The 12,025-nt window shown below is 42.9% G+C and overlaps 1 protein-coding gene across 7 annotated transcripts in view; it reads left to right on the top strand.

Annotated features, from left to right (window-relative positions):
• KCNJ16 (potassium inwardly rectifying channel subfamily J member 16) overlaps positions 1–9,683 on the top strand; it is a 49,640-nt gene extending 39,957 nt beyond the window's left edge. For 2 of the 7 annotated variants that reach the window (XR_002092429.2, XR_009463781.1), the window contains one exon: positions 5,776–9,683. The gene's annotated coding sequence lies outside the window, so the exon portion shown is untranslated. Of the gene's footprint in view, positions 1–2,672; positions 2,775–4,961 lie in introns of all 7 variants that reach the window. The other 5 variants (XR_002092432.2, XR_002092428.2, XR_002092433.2 and 2 more) reach the window with 5 other exon arrangements.
• Positions 9,684–12,025: the final 2,342 nt, after the last annotated feature.

The following is a 12,025-nucleotide window of genomic DNA, read 5'->3' as shown; positions in this document are numbered from 1 at the left end:
ATGCACCTGGGACCAAAATATATTTGAACCTCAGTAGGTCTAGGTTGGTTTTAAATATCCGCTGGACCTTATATTTTTTAAGGTGAAAAACCATCCTGTTCCTTTGAAATTCTAGCTTTGCTCCAAGCAAAGGCCCCTTCGGGCTGGACCACAACCAAAGCTTAGCACAAAGCCCCAAAAAGCAAAACCACTCTCGTTTGGCTCTAGGTGAGCTATATCCACTTGTTGAAAATTAGGTGTGGTGCCAGTTTATAGACCTCCCGACCTGGGGAAATGCTGTTTCAGTTTACAACAGACCAAGGAGGCCAGAAAAAGGAGCGTCCCTTAGGTTTTCTGTTTGAAATTGGCACTCGGACATGCTGAACGCTTTGACACACACACTCCGAAGTTTGACACAGCCGGCGAGAATATTTTGGGTCATCTGCGCGCCACCTTGTGGTCATGAAATATACGGGTCTCGGCAGTCAAAATGTGCCAGGACTCTTGTTTCATGGCTGCAGCCGAGGCACTTAATGAAATGTTTCTGGAAAAACAAGGAGTGTAGACTAAAAAAAAAAAAAAAAAATCCTTATCCTCAACCCAGCAAATACTTCCCTTCCTTTTCTCTCTGTCCCAGGCCTTTCCTGGATGCACGTCCGTACAAGACCTGAACACCCCCAAATTCTGGATGCTCATGATACAATTTCAGGCTCATGGAGTGCTTTATATCGTACTAGGCTTCATTCCTTTGATTCTCAAATCATAAAAAGGTGTTGTTGTAACCCTAGTCCTGATGGGGAAACTGCACATGTGCGATACTGTCCAGTTACAATGCAACCTGGGATTCGAACGCAGAGCTTCCTACATCTACCCCTGAGGTTAATATCCAAGGGCACACTGGCTCACACTAACACAAGTAAATAAAAGATCCAGCTGTAAACATCCATCTTGCATGTGTGCAGTCAAGCTGATTTATATTATATGTTTCTTCTTTATAGATAGAAGCAGAAGCTGCTCGACTTGCCAGCCTAGGTATACATACATATACAATCTATCTATCTATCTACAGATATCTATCCATCTATCTATACACACACACACACACACACACACACACACACACACACACAATTATATCCATCTATAGATATCTATCCATCTATCTATCTATATACACATACATACACATACAGTTATATATATCTATAGATATCAATCCATCTATATATAGATATATAGCTATAGATACACACACACACACACACACTATTATAGATATCTATAGATCTATAGATATATCTATAGATATATATAGCCAGTTAAAACTGGCTACATTCCACCAGGGACCTTTCAAATAAAGCAACAAGCTATTTGTAGCCAAAGAGATTTACTTCAAGGGGTATCAGTGACAAGAAGCTAAATGTCGCCCGTTTGTTTGGAACGGAGCATGCGAGACGAAGAAACAACAGCGATATTATACTGAACTATATAAAATCTCCTGTACTCCAGGAAATAGATGTCAGAGCTGTAATGGCTGAATAATCATCCCACACTCAGCACCACGTCTGCTGTGAACGCGTAAGCCCGCCTTATCAAAGGAACGGCTTTGTGCTTTCTGCCGGTCAGGTAGCCAGGTTGTAGGTCTAAAGGAAAAAGCCATCAGGGCTTGTAGTAAAGGTGATATCTTTTATTAGTCCAACTAGATTTTTGCCAAAAAATTGCTTTAATTGCAAGCTTTCTTTTCTCCGATGCCCAGTGACTGGTGTTTGTGCCTGAAAACTTGCAATTCAAGAATTTGTTTTGCAAAAATCTTGTTGGTCTAATAAAAGATATCACCGCTACGAGGAGCCCTGCTTGCTTCTGCTGGTCAAGCACAGCGAGGGGCATGGGGTAAGGATATGAAGATCTGCCACATCCTCCTCCTTCAAGCTCTCTTTGATGCTTTATGCATGTGGCAAGCCCAACATTGGTTAGGCAGCTCATGCGCTGTGACCACTGCTTTTCAATGCGGGGGCATTATATCCCTGCATTTCCTCCACCACTCCTTTATACACATTGGATGCCACTTCTCAGAGCTGGGACCATCAGTTCTGCTCTGGGTTTGTACACTGCCTGACACGAGATGACCCTGACCACAGATGACTGGGATCCCTGTGTGCTTCTGCAACACAAACGCCTTAATACAGACAAGACAGGAAGGCTAAAGTCCCATTGCTGTCACCGACACAGGGAAATAACCATGTGGGATAGTGCATAGTCCTGGAATTGCCTCATATATGAGGAGCCCGTTGGGTTCATTATAGCATTTCATTTCTGGATAGCGTGTGATTAGTTTTAAATGAGCACAAGGGCACTCCAGGCCATAAATGGACATTGAAAATCTAGATACAATGGAAGTTCAGAGGAACAGCAGGAAAGATTGCTGCCAACCCACCCTAAGAGGAAAGTTACTCTTGATCCAGATTTAGGGCCAGGACTTTTTCTAAGCCTGACTCACACTCAGGAAAAGTGGCCCCACACATGTCAATGGGATTGCTCTCAAAGTGAGAGTAGTATGTGAATCAGATTTCCTTTGAGAAAGGAGCACCCTAATTAATCATGTGTCTGCATATGAGAACATTTCTCCCTGTGTTCGACAAAGCACCCGGTGTTCACACACACATGAATCTCCTACCCCCTGGTTTATTTTACAGGAGCATTGTGCCAACACCCACCAAGCAGGGCCTGGATCCTTGTACAGCACACTTGGCTTCAGAGGAGCCTTGCACTTTCCTCTCATTTTATTCGGTGTCGAGGTAGGTGGCAGAAAAGGGCCTGGCACTGTATGATTAACTCGGCATCTGACAGATCCCTGTAAAGGCTGTGCCAGGGTGATTTGCAGATCCATGCACTGCATCGCACCGTGGAAGTAGCAAGGGTGTGCATGCGTGTGCATACACATGTGCACACAGAGAAAATCACCCTGCTGTGCTATATAAAGGAGCCTTATTGAAATGGAATTAAAAAAGCCAAATCAGTCCTGCATTTCACCACCCCCACCAGAAATACACAAAGTTTACCAGCTGGGGGACTGGCCCAGTATAATTACTGAAGTGCTAATTTTACCAGAGATGATGAGAGTACTAGAAGAGCATAACCATATAAAGGGAAGCATTACACGCACTTGATCCATAATTATGGATTCTTTTTTTGAGCACGGAAAGCCGTGTCTTGGTTTTGTTCGCTTATCAAGAGTATTTGTTCTTATTGCCCTTATTTGCAACACAACCGGCATTAAAAAAAAAAAGGTTGAGGTCAACGATAGTTCTTGCTAGAAAAACAACAGTCAGCACACGTTAATGTATTGCCTGGAGTTTCAGTGGATTAAATTGCTCAGTTATGTTTGATGCATCACTCCTCTTTTCCATCAGAGGAGTCGTGCACAAGCATCACAAGTGCAGAGGTGCATGGTAACTGTTTATAAAAAGCATCTCTGCCTTTTTTCTGACCCTCTAAAAAGATTTGAGTTCAATTTAAACTTCTGATGAAGCATGAGGACAAATATTACTCCATCCCATGCAGTTCCTGTTAACTAAAAGAAAGGATGAAAGCATTAAGAACTACAGGACAGTGAATACTCGAGAAAGAGGGGGTTACCTTGTCTAAAAACACTTGAATCCGATTTTTAAATGCACATAACTAAGTCCTTGATCCAATTGCACATGGATGTGCAAGTTTAATCATTCGGCCTTTTAAAGGGCAGAACAGGCAGTCAAAAATTTACAGATCATTTAAATTTTGACGGGCAAGGATTTTTGCCGGTCGTAACTTCTACTAGAACAACAACTGTATAGCTGGGAGAGATAGGCAAGCTTTTCAATGGCATTTTACAGTCATCTATAAGGGTGGCTAATATATTTTTTCTATTCTTTTCTATTAAAGCGTTTATACCAGCATCATCATGGTTATAGTATACAAGCACCTTCCAGTGCTTCATGGAGTGATGTGACTACTAACACCTGGCACCTTTAATTCACTTTTTCTTTTATGCTTCCTTCAATGATCAGGGTCATTCACACGTTACCCATAGTCTGTGCCACATCACGACAGTCTTAATTTCAGACTTGGAGTTCTTCCTGGCCCTGGTACAGGAAAGACCCTTTCGTGTGTAGTCAGGGGTATTTTAATTTAGGACAGCACTATGCATTCAAATGTTAGGGACATGCTGGGGTGCAGGTTGTAGCCGTGTTGGCCTAAGGACATAAGCAGACGAGGTTCTTTGGGTGAATCTGATATCTTTTATTAGATCGACATACTGAAGGTTTATCCATTTATACCAATGAAGGCAGAAAGTAGAGTAGATTTGCACCTTCATAGACTAAATGAAGCAGGATTTATCTCGGATTTAGTCAGTCTGTAAGGGGCACATCTACTCTGCCTTCCCCCTGACTTCAGGCTAACACAGCTAACTACCTCTCTCCCCCAGTAATGGACTATTGTTACATCTGTCCGTGCTGTCAAACCAGTCTGTCTCCCGATCTGTGACTCCTTGCAAGGGTTTACACTCATAAATGAATTACAGACCCAGAGCTGTTCGTGCAAGGTTTTCAGGAGATCGTTTTGTACGTGCCACACAGGGCAGGAAACTGCGATTGCTTCAAATCCGATCAATTAATAGGAGGAGAAAAGCAAATCCCTCACCCCCTTCTCCACTTCCCTTTAAAAAAAACGACACTGAACTAACCTAAATGACATCTCTCTTGAGCATTGTCACATATAGAAAAAGCAAAAGCAAATACCAGCCCTTAGAGAATAAAACACGTCACCTCTGTGACTCGGTTTCGCAGCCCGCGTAGACAGCAGGTGAGCTGCGATGCCTCCTGCTATCCCTACCAGCTGTGGGCTAGAGCAAGCGTAACTTTCTAAGAATTTCCTTGTTGATTTTCCTTGTATATTTGATAAGAAAATGGCATAATCCTTTCCCCTCTGTGTTTGCTTAATAGGATTTGGGCATTAGCTCAAATAATATCAGAGGATCAAAGCCAACTTTGAAAGTATTAGGGAGATTACAAAGCCAAGGCTGGATTCTGCCTGCATGTGGAGTAGCCCCAGGAAAGGCATTCCCCGGCAATCCCCGATGCAGAGTGCCTGCTACCGCAGCTCGTCTGTGCAGGACTGCAGCTCCTCCGAGCACCGACTGCAGTTCTTCTTGAACCCTGCATGCATGAAAACCAAGTGAAAAATCCTTATTCCCTCCCTTCCCCGCAACACGAAAGCACCAAGATAAGGACCAAGCAGAATCTGGCCCCAAAGTGCCGAGCAGAAAGGAAGCTGAACAACCCAGAAATATGAGTGCGGAGGAAAGGGAAAGGTGACCTTTATTTACTGAAGTTGATTTCCTCGCAGTCCATGGTTTTCTCTCACCCCAGAGCCCTTTCGTGACCTTTACAAGACCCGGTGCAGATAATCAATCAAATGGATCCCAAGGAGTTCACTGAAAAGTTTTGACCCACTGGGTTTGGTTAGGTGGTGAGCGAAGGCCTATTTGTTTCATCCGCTTGACTCCTCATCTGTACAGGAGCTGCATTTGATCAGAATCGACCGCATCTCAAAAGCAGCCAAGGAAAAAGCATTCAAATTCCTTGTCCTCTCATCATCTCTCCCACCATCACCATGCTGCTTGGGTGAACATATGTCCCATACAACCCAGGCAGCCCAAGCTACTGATATGGTGCTAGACTTACAAAAGCACATTGGATGCAGATCCTTAGCCTACCCCACTGAAGGCAATAATAGACCCATTTTCCTCTCTCCCAGACAGATTTGTGGTACGTCTCTTAATGAAGCTATTGACATTTGTGACAAGGTAAGGTTTTCATCTCTCTTTAGCAATAAGAAAAGATCTGGACTGTAATGATCACTATGCATACTGGGTTGATATACCTGCTTCTTTGGAAAAGGACAATAATGGATATTTTAAATTACTTTAAAGCCCTGGAGTATAAGCAGCTTCTTAGAACAATATTATTCTCTTACAGATTGGACACCGAGGCGGATTTGATTAATTTTTTAAAGGAAACAAGTATTTTTTTTAAACAATTTTTGTTTTTTTTAAGAAAACAGAAACATGCCTCTTCTTCTGTTTAAAACCCTGATGTTTTTCAGCCTAGCTCCAACAGGTATTAATTGTATTCTGCAGGTGACAAGAGTGACCTAAAAGGCAGAGGCCATGGACAGCAATAGTCTGTACAGCAATTTCTGATGGGATCTGGTAGATGGAGGATCAGGTTTTGCACAGAACAACATTAGTCGTAGTTCAGATCCCGGGGTCAAGGTGTAATGTAGCATTGAATACAGTAGATACAGGTCCACAAATGGAAAATGAATTAGAAAGAGAATTGCAGTGCGGACACTGCAATGCAATGAAACAGCATAGGGTTTGAACTCCGATTTGTTTCACTCCTGAACCAATTTTTGGCCCCAACAGAATCAAGTATTGTAGCAAAAAATTGAACAAATCAATCAATCAATCAGTAGAAGCAGGATCTGACCTCATAAACAAGATGTATTTAAAATGCAAATAATTTTGCTTTTGGGGACCGTCAAGTATCCCACATGCGAGTGAACCTGCCCAAGCTGAAACAACTACAGAAAACTAAGTAGCAGCCCTGCAGATGGTACAGGGAAGCAAAGGGCCACGCGTACTGCCTTCATCTTGCACAGAAAACAGAGCGATTGCTGTATATTTCCATCACGGTTTGGTGTTTATTCTCTCCCCAACCACTCCCTTTCCCACTGGAACTTGTCCGCGTGTTTGCCCACAATAACATATTCATGTAATGAGAGAGGCCAATGCAGACTCCCAATACCTCAGACCTTTCCAATCAAGAAGAATTGCAGAGCTTTTGGCGAGGTGATGCAGGGCAGGAGGGGGGGGGGAAAGTCTCTTTACCTGCAAGACTTCCTACCCTTGAAGATCTTGTCCCCATGTATAAAGATCAACCAAACAAGCTGCAAGAAATCACACTGCAATCTCCGAACATCTCAATCATGCCAGAGATGTTGGCATTGCACCCCTATCTCCTCATTTTGACTGCTTTCCGAGCTGTTGTACTGCATGTGGCTCAGCTAGAATGAACTAGCGAGATCCTTTGGTAGGAAGCTCACCAACCAGCATCCGAAGGTCTACTCACTTGATGGCCTTTCTGTTTGTATTCAGTATTTACATAATAATAATAATAATAATAATAATAATAATAATAATAAAAAAAGACTCTTACCCTGGGCTGTTCCACTGGGCATGAACCTGTCATTATTTTACTAAAGGGTCTAAATAATGGAGGTTGTAAGGAAGAGAATGAAAGTGTGGTCACACACTTCGCCGTGTTGAAAATTGCTGGCTCTTAACCCTTTTCCTTCCAGGAATTGTCAAGTTCCCTCTGCCAGCTCCATGTGTTGTTCTCACCACTCGGGTGAGTGTTATTAACCACTAACTCCCTTTCCCTTGAGATATACAAAGAATGCAGATTAGGAAACATAATTAGCCAACTTTGCGGTAAATGGGAAAGTGTTAGTTTTTATTAACCTTTAACATGCTGGGCCCAGGTTTGCTTTACCCCAAGGTTTGTGACATAGGCAAAGCAGTCATCTTGTTGTAAATATGCACGAGGACCTCTCTGAACAGCGACTTTTTAAAGGGACCTTTCATCCCATCGCCCTGATACTTTAGTCTTTCCAGCAACAGAGTGGATTCAGGGGGAGAGAGGATTCAGGGCTGTTAGCACCCCTGCATTTAGCAGGGTTGGTCAATTTGGTAGTAAAAGGCCTCCAGATCCTACCTTTATTGCTATGGGAGCTGAACATACGGTGAATTAAAATGTCCTAAATTGCCAATTCAGGCCCCTCAGTTGTGATCAGAATCAGGGAAGTAGGCAGGAGTGTATCTTTCAAAACCGGATTAAGAAAAAAAATAGCAGAGAGAGTAGATGATCCCCCCAAATCTCTTTCAACTCCAAATGATGCTCCATAACCCTTAGGTATGAAGGTAGCTGAGCCAACACGAAGGCAACATCACTACTGAATAAAGAACGTGTGGATGTGCCGTCTGCCATTCAGGGGATTATGCCAGGGACAGCCGTGGGAAAAATGCAAGCTACATACTGAATGACACAACTTCCTTAATTTTCTACAGGCTTGATCCTCTCAGATAATGAGCAACTTCTGAGTGGAGAGGGAGCTCACTTCTAGGGGAAAGTATTTCAGCTTTTCCTAGGAGCAAGATCTAAAATGTGTGGGTGCAAATGGACTATGGACATCACGTATCTGATAGTTATCGGGACATATTCCCTATGCTATTGAAAGGACATTTCTGTTTATCCTGTATATGGCCATTGCGGGGAGGCTCATGTTAGCCCTAGATCTATACCTCATTATTTCAAGTGTTCTTCATCTGTTTGTTGAAATCAGTCTGTTTTGCCCAGGTTTGGCATGCAGATGGAAGAAAGGCAAGGCTACATTTTACTATTCTAAAATGAAATGTTTGCAGCCTCAAAAAAATCCAGGTCATGAAGAGGAAAGAGCTAGAGCGAGAAAGAAACACTTTGTGAACTGCAGTAGGAATATTTACTTTCTCTCCATTTTTGTCTGACGGACAGTCAAGATAAATACCCAGTCTGTCGGTGCCCGTGCGTGAGTTTATTCAATGTGCTTGCAAAATATGCAGTGAGTTTGTTCACTTTCTCAAGCACCTCATCAAAAATCTATTTACCTGTACCTCCTGGTATTTGTCAATGGTTTTTACCTATTTCTATAGCTCTGGAGTCATTAAAACCTGTATTATTTGACCTATTTCTATAGCTCTGGAGTCATTAAAACCTGTATTATTTAACCTATTTTTATAGCTCTGGAGTCATTAAAACTTCCACTTGTCACTCCTTGTGCAATATGTGCACAGAGGAACTGATATGATAGTGATAATGTTGCACAAGTGTCTGGCTCTCAACTTCCCCTGCCTGACCTTTGGCCACGTGGCTTCTGCAGACACTGGGTTTTACTGCCGTCACTTTTTTACAGACTAAGTTGGGAAGACTCCCCACCACTTTTGGAGAATGTGCCGCTCAGATACGACACTCCTGCAATGGAGATGAATGGCAAGAAAGAATGAAACCCATTCAAGGTCTTCTCATAAAAACCTCTAATGGGGTCTACGAGAGGGAACTAAGAGACATGCCTGGTTACAAATATTTATAAGCTTGTACATGTAAGATACAATTCACGAGCAAAAATTCACATCTCTAATGGAAAAAGATGTCTAATAGAGACAGCACTTAGATACTTCTGGATAAAACTAGCTAGACAGCTGCGTCACGTCAAATTAGAAAATCTTTTATTGAAAGGAAAAGATGCTCTCACCCTCAAGGGTTAAGTTTTCAACTGTACGTCATCCTCTTCATCCCATCTTTCAAGCCCAGATCAGTGCAACAGGAAAGGATATTTTAGAAACTTTTCATGTAACTTCAACTTCCCTGTGCGTAATGGTCGTTATGGAATTATTTGTCTTTCTGCGACTCATGCAAGCAAAACATGAATCTGTTAATAGCAAGCCACATTTCGTTGCTAAAGAAGAGCTCTTTGGGCAGAGCTGCCAATTCCTTCAGAGAACGAAGACTTTTGCTACAATATATGCGCTTTTCTCCAACCCATTCAATACAAAACATTGAGTGGCCTGTTGCTGCAAACCTTTATTGCTATGAGTAATACTTATTCATGCCAGCAGTCCTGCTGATTTCAGTGGGTCTATCTGCATGAGCAGTGACTGTCTACATCAGGAAGGGATGTTCAGGGTGCAATTTTATTCAGTAACAACCCACGGGTATTGCACAGCGTGCTGCGGGGTTCCTTGTTCACCAAAACACGCGTGTTCTCTGCAAAACCACCACTTATGCAATGCTATAATTGCCATTTCACATAGCTATGTCCATTTAAGGGTATATTTCATCACGATAGTTCAACATATAACTTCCCAATTCAGAAATATATCCAGTTTAACTATCGCGCTCACTGCAACAATAATGACAAAAAAGGACTTTGGCAAACGATTTTTCCAAGGGATTTTTTTCCAAAACACATGATTGGTACAGTTGCTCTGTAGCATTTTTCTCTAATCAGCCGTGCTTAATGATTTCAAAATCATATATTAATGCCCAATTTAAGTTCTTCTTGACTACAAGACTAGATTTGGATCAGATTTGTCATTCAGGACAAACACATATGGACATAAAGGGTTGAGTGTTTCATTTTTTTTTCCTTACTGAAAAACATTGAGTCAAAAGTGAGCCAAGCTTCAAGGATTCTTAAGCTATGCAATTGCACTGTATACACACACAACTCTCTTTAAACCCAGAGCAATGTGTATTTTGGATATACTGAAGTCCTATACAGACACCTACACATACAATGGAAACTTTAAAAAACTTTCATTCACTACATTTGACCATTTTATTCCTTCCTGCAATATTATGGTACTTCCTCATTCTGCGCAACAAGAACACTGCAAGTCCCATAAATAACCATAGCTGTGGGAAGGGACAGGCGGTAAAGTGTGCCCCAAATGTAGGGTGAATTAGAGCAACAAAAAAAATGCCTAGTGTGACCATTATTAATGCTTGATTTTATCCTGTGACCATAACGTTTCACTTTCAGCTGAAACTAAGGCTCTCAGAGAGATCATTTGGGTGCGATGTTTGCAAATAACTAGCAAAAAAAAAAAAAAAAATCGGACTAACCATGGTTATAACACCCAAGGGAGTGGGGGGACAATAGACAATCCATCCATCCCTGCATGTACCCTCTTTTTGGGTGTTATGGAAACATATACTGGGGACCGACTCTGGCCAAAGCAATGGAAGGCCGAGCTTGCAGGGAGGGGTTCAGCTGACTTGCTTGGAAAACTCCACTCCCTACACATCTGCCAGGCAGATGGTCCGGTTGCTGGGTAAAGGATTGTCTTGCCCCTGAGTGTTCATAGCACCTGTTCTCCATATGTTGCAGTGGCTACCATTTCAGCCCTGGGTGTCATTCAAGGTGCTAGCGATAATCTCTAAAGCCTGGTGTGGTCTGTGACCCCTTTCATTAAACAGGCTGCCTTCTCCCTTCTTTTTCCATCACAAGACACAAGGCTCTCTGATGCCTTTCAGCTGTCAGCGCCAGGAACTCAGCCTTGCGAGGGCAGCCCCGGAGCATTCCCGGCGCAGGGCACCTGCCCCCGAAACGAACTGTCCGTCAGAGCTGGAATTTGGCAAACTTTGGATCAGCCTCGTAGGGCTGTTTTTGTTCCCATGAGGCTTTTGCTCAACACGTCTTCCTTGTTGTTTTCATTGGCCGGATGATTTGAGGAAGAGCCAGGCGTCGTCTATGCTGTTTAAAATAATGATTGATCCACATGCCGCGGGTGCAACACACTCGCACCGCTTCCACTTTTGCTCTGCAGGAGCTTTTACTTGCTGATCGTCACTACAAAAGGCTGGTCTCATGTTAAAGCAGGGGAATAGCAAGTGAAATCACCCAGCTCCATTTGGGGCATTATTTGCAACATATTTTTTAAACCAATCTCATTGGTGAGTAGAGGGCAGAGATGCCCCCCTTAACACATCCAGCAGCCCAGACCAAGACATATGGAAAGTGATGGAATAAGGAGAGTTGCTTTAGGGTATCTGGTGGGAGCATGAAGATGGGGAGATGAGGCTGACGACGCTAGACAAATCCTGCAGGTTTCCTAGGCAGCACTTTACTTAGACTCCCAGCAAACTTTTAGTATCAGGCCCTGCTTCACCAGAGATAATGATAATAATAATCAGACAAAAACAATTACCATATAAACTCCCTCCAGAGGTGTTGCACTCACTTAACCTTGGAAATCTTTAAGAGGAGACTGGACTGGTCCCCTGACCCCAGCTGTCTTTCCTGCCTAGTGCAGGGGGCTGGACCTGATGATCTTGCAAGGCCCCTTCCAGCCCTTTACAGTCTGGGGACCCTTTACAGGTCCGTAGTCATTTCCTCTTTCCTTGCC

The sequence above is a fragment of the Alligator mississippiensis genome, chromosome 8 (assembly GCF_030867095.1).
Source record: "Alligator mississippiensis isolate rAllMis1 chromosome 8, rAllMis1, whole genome shotgun sequence".
Classification (NCBI taxonomy): domain Eukaryota; kingdom Metazoa; phylum Chordata; order Crocodylia; family Alligatoridae; genus Alligator; species Alligator mississippiensis.
The sequence above is the reverse complement of the archived record's forward strand: the minus strand, read 5'-3'. Positions and strand labels throughout refer to the sequence as shown.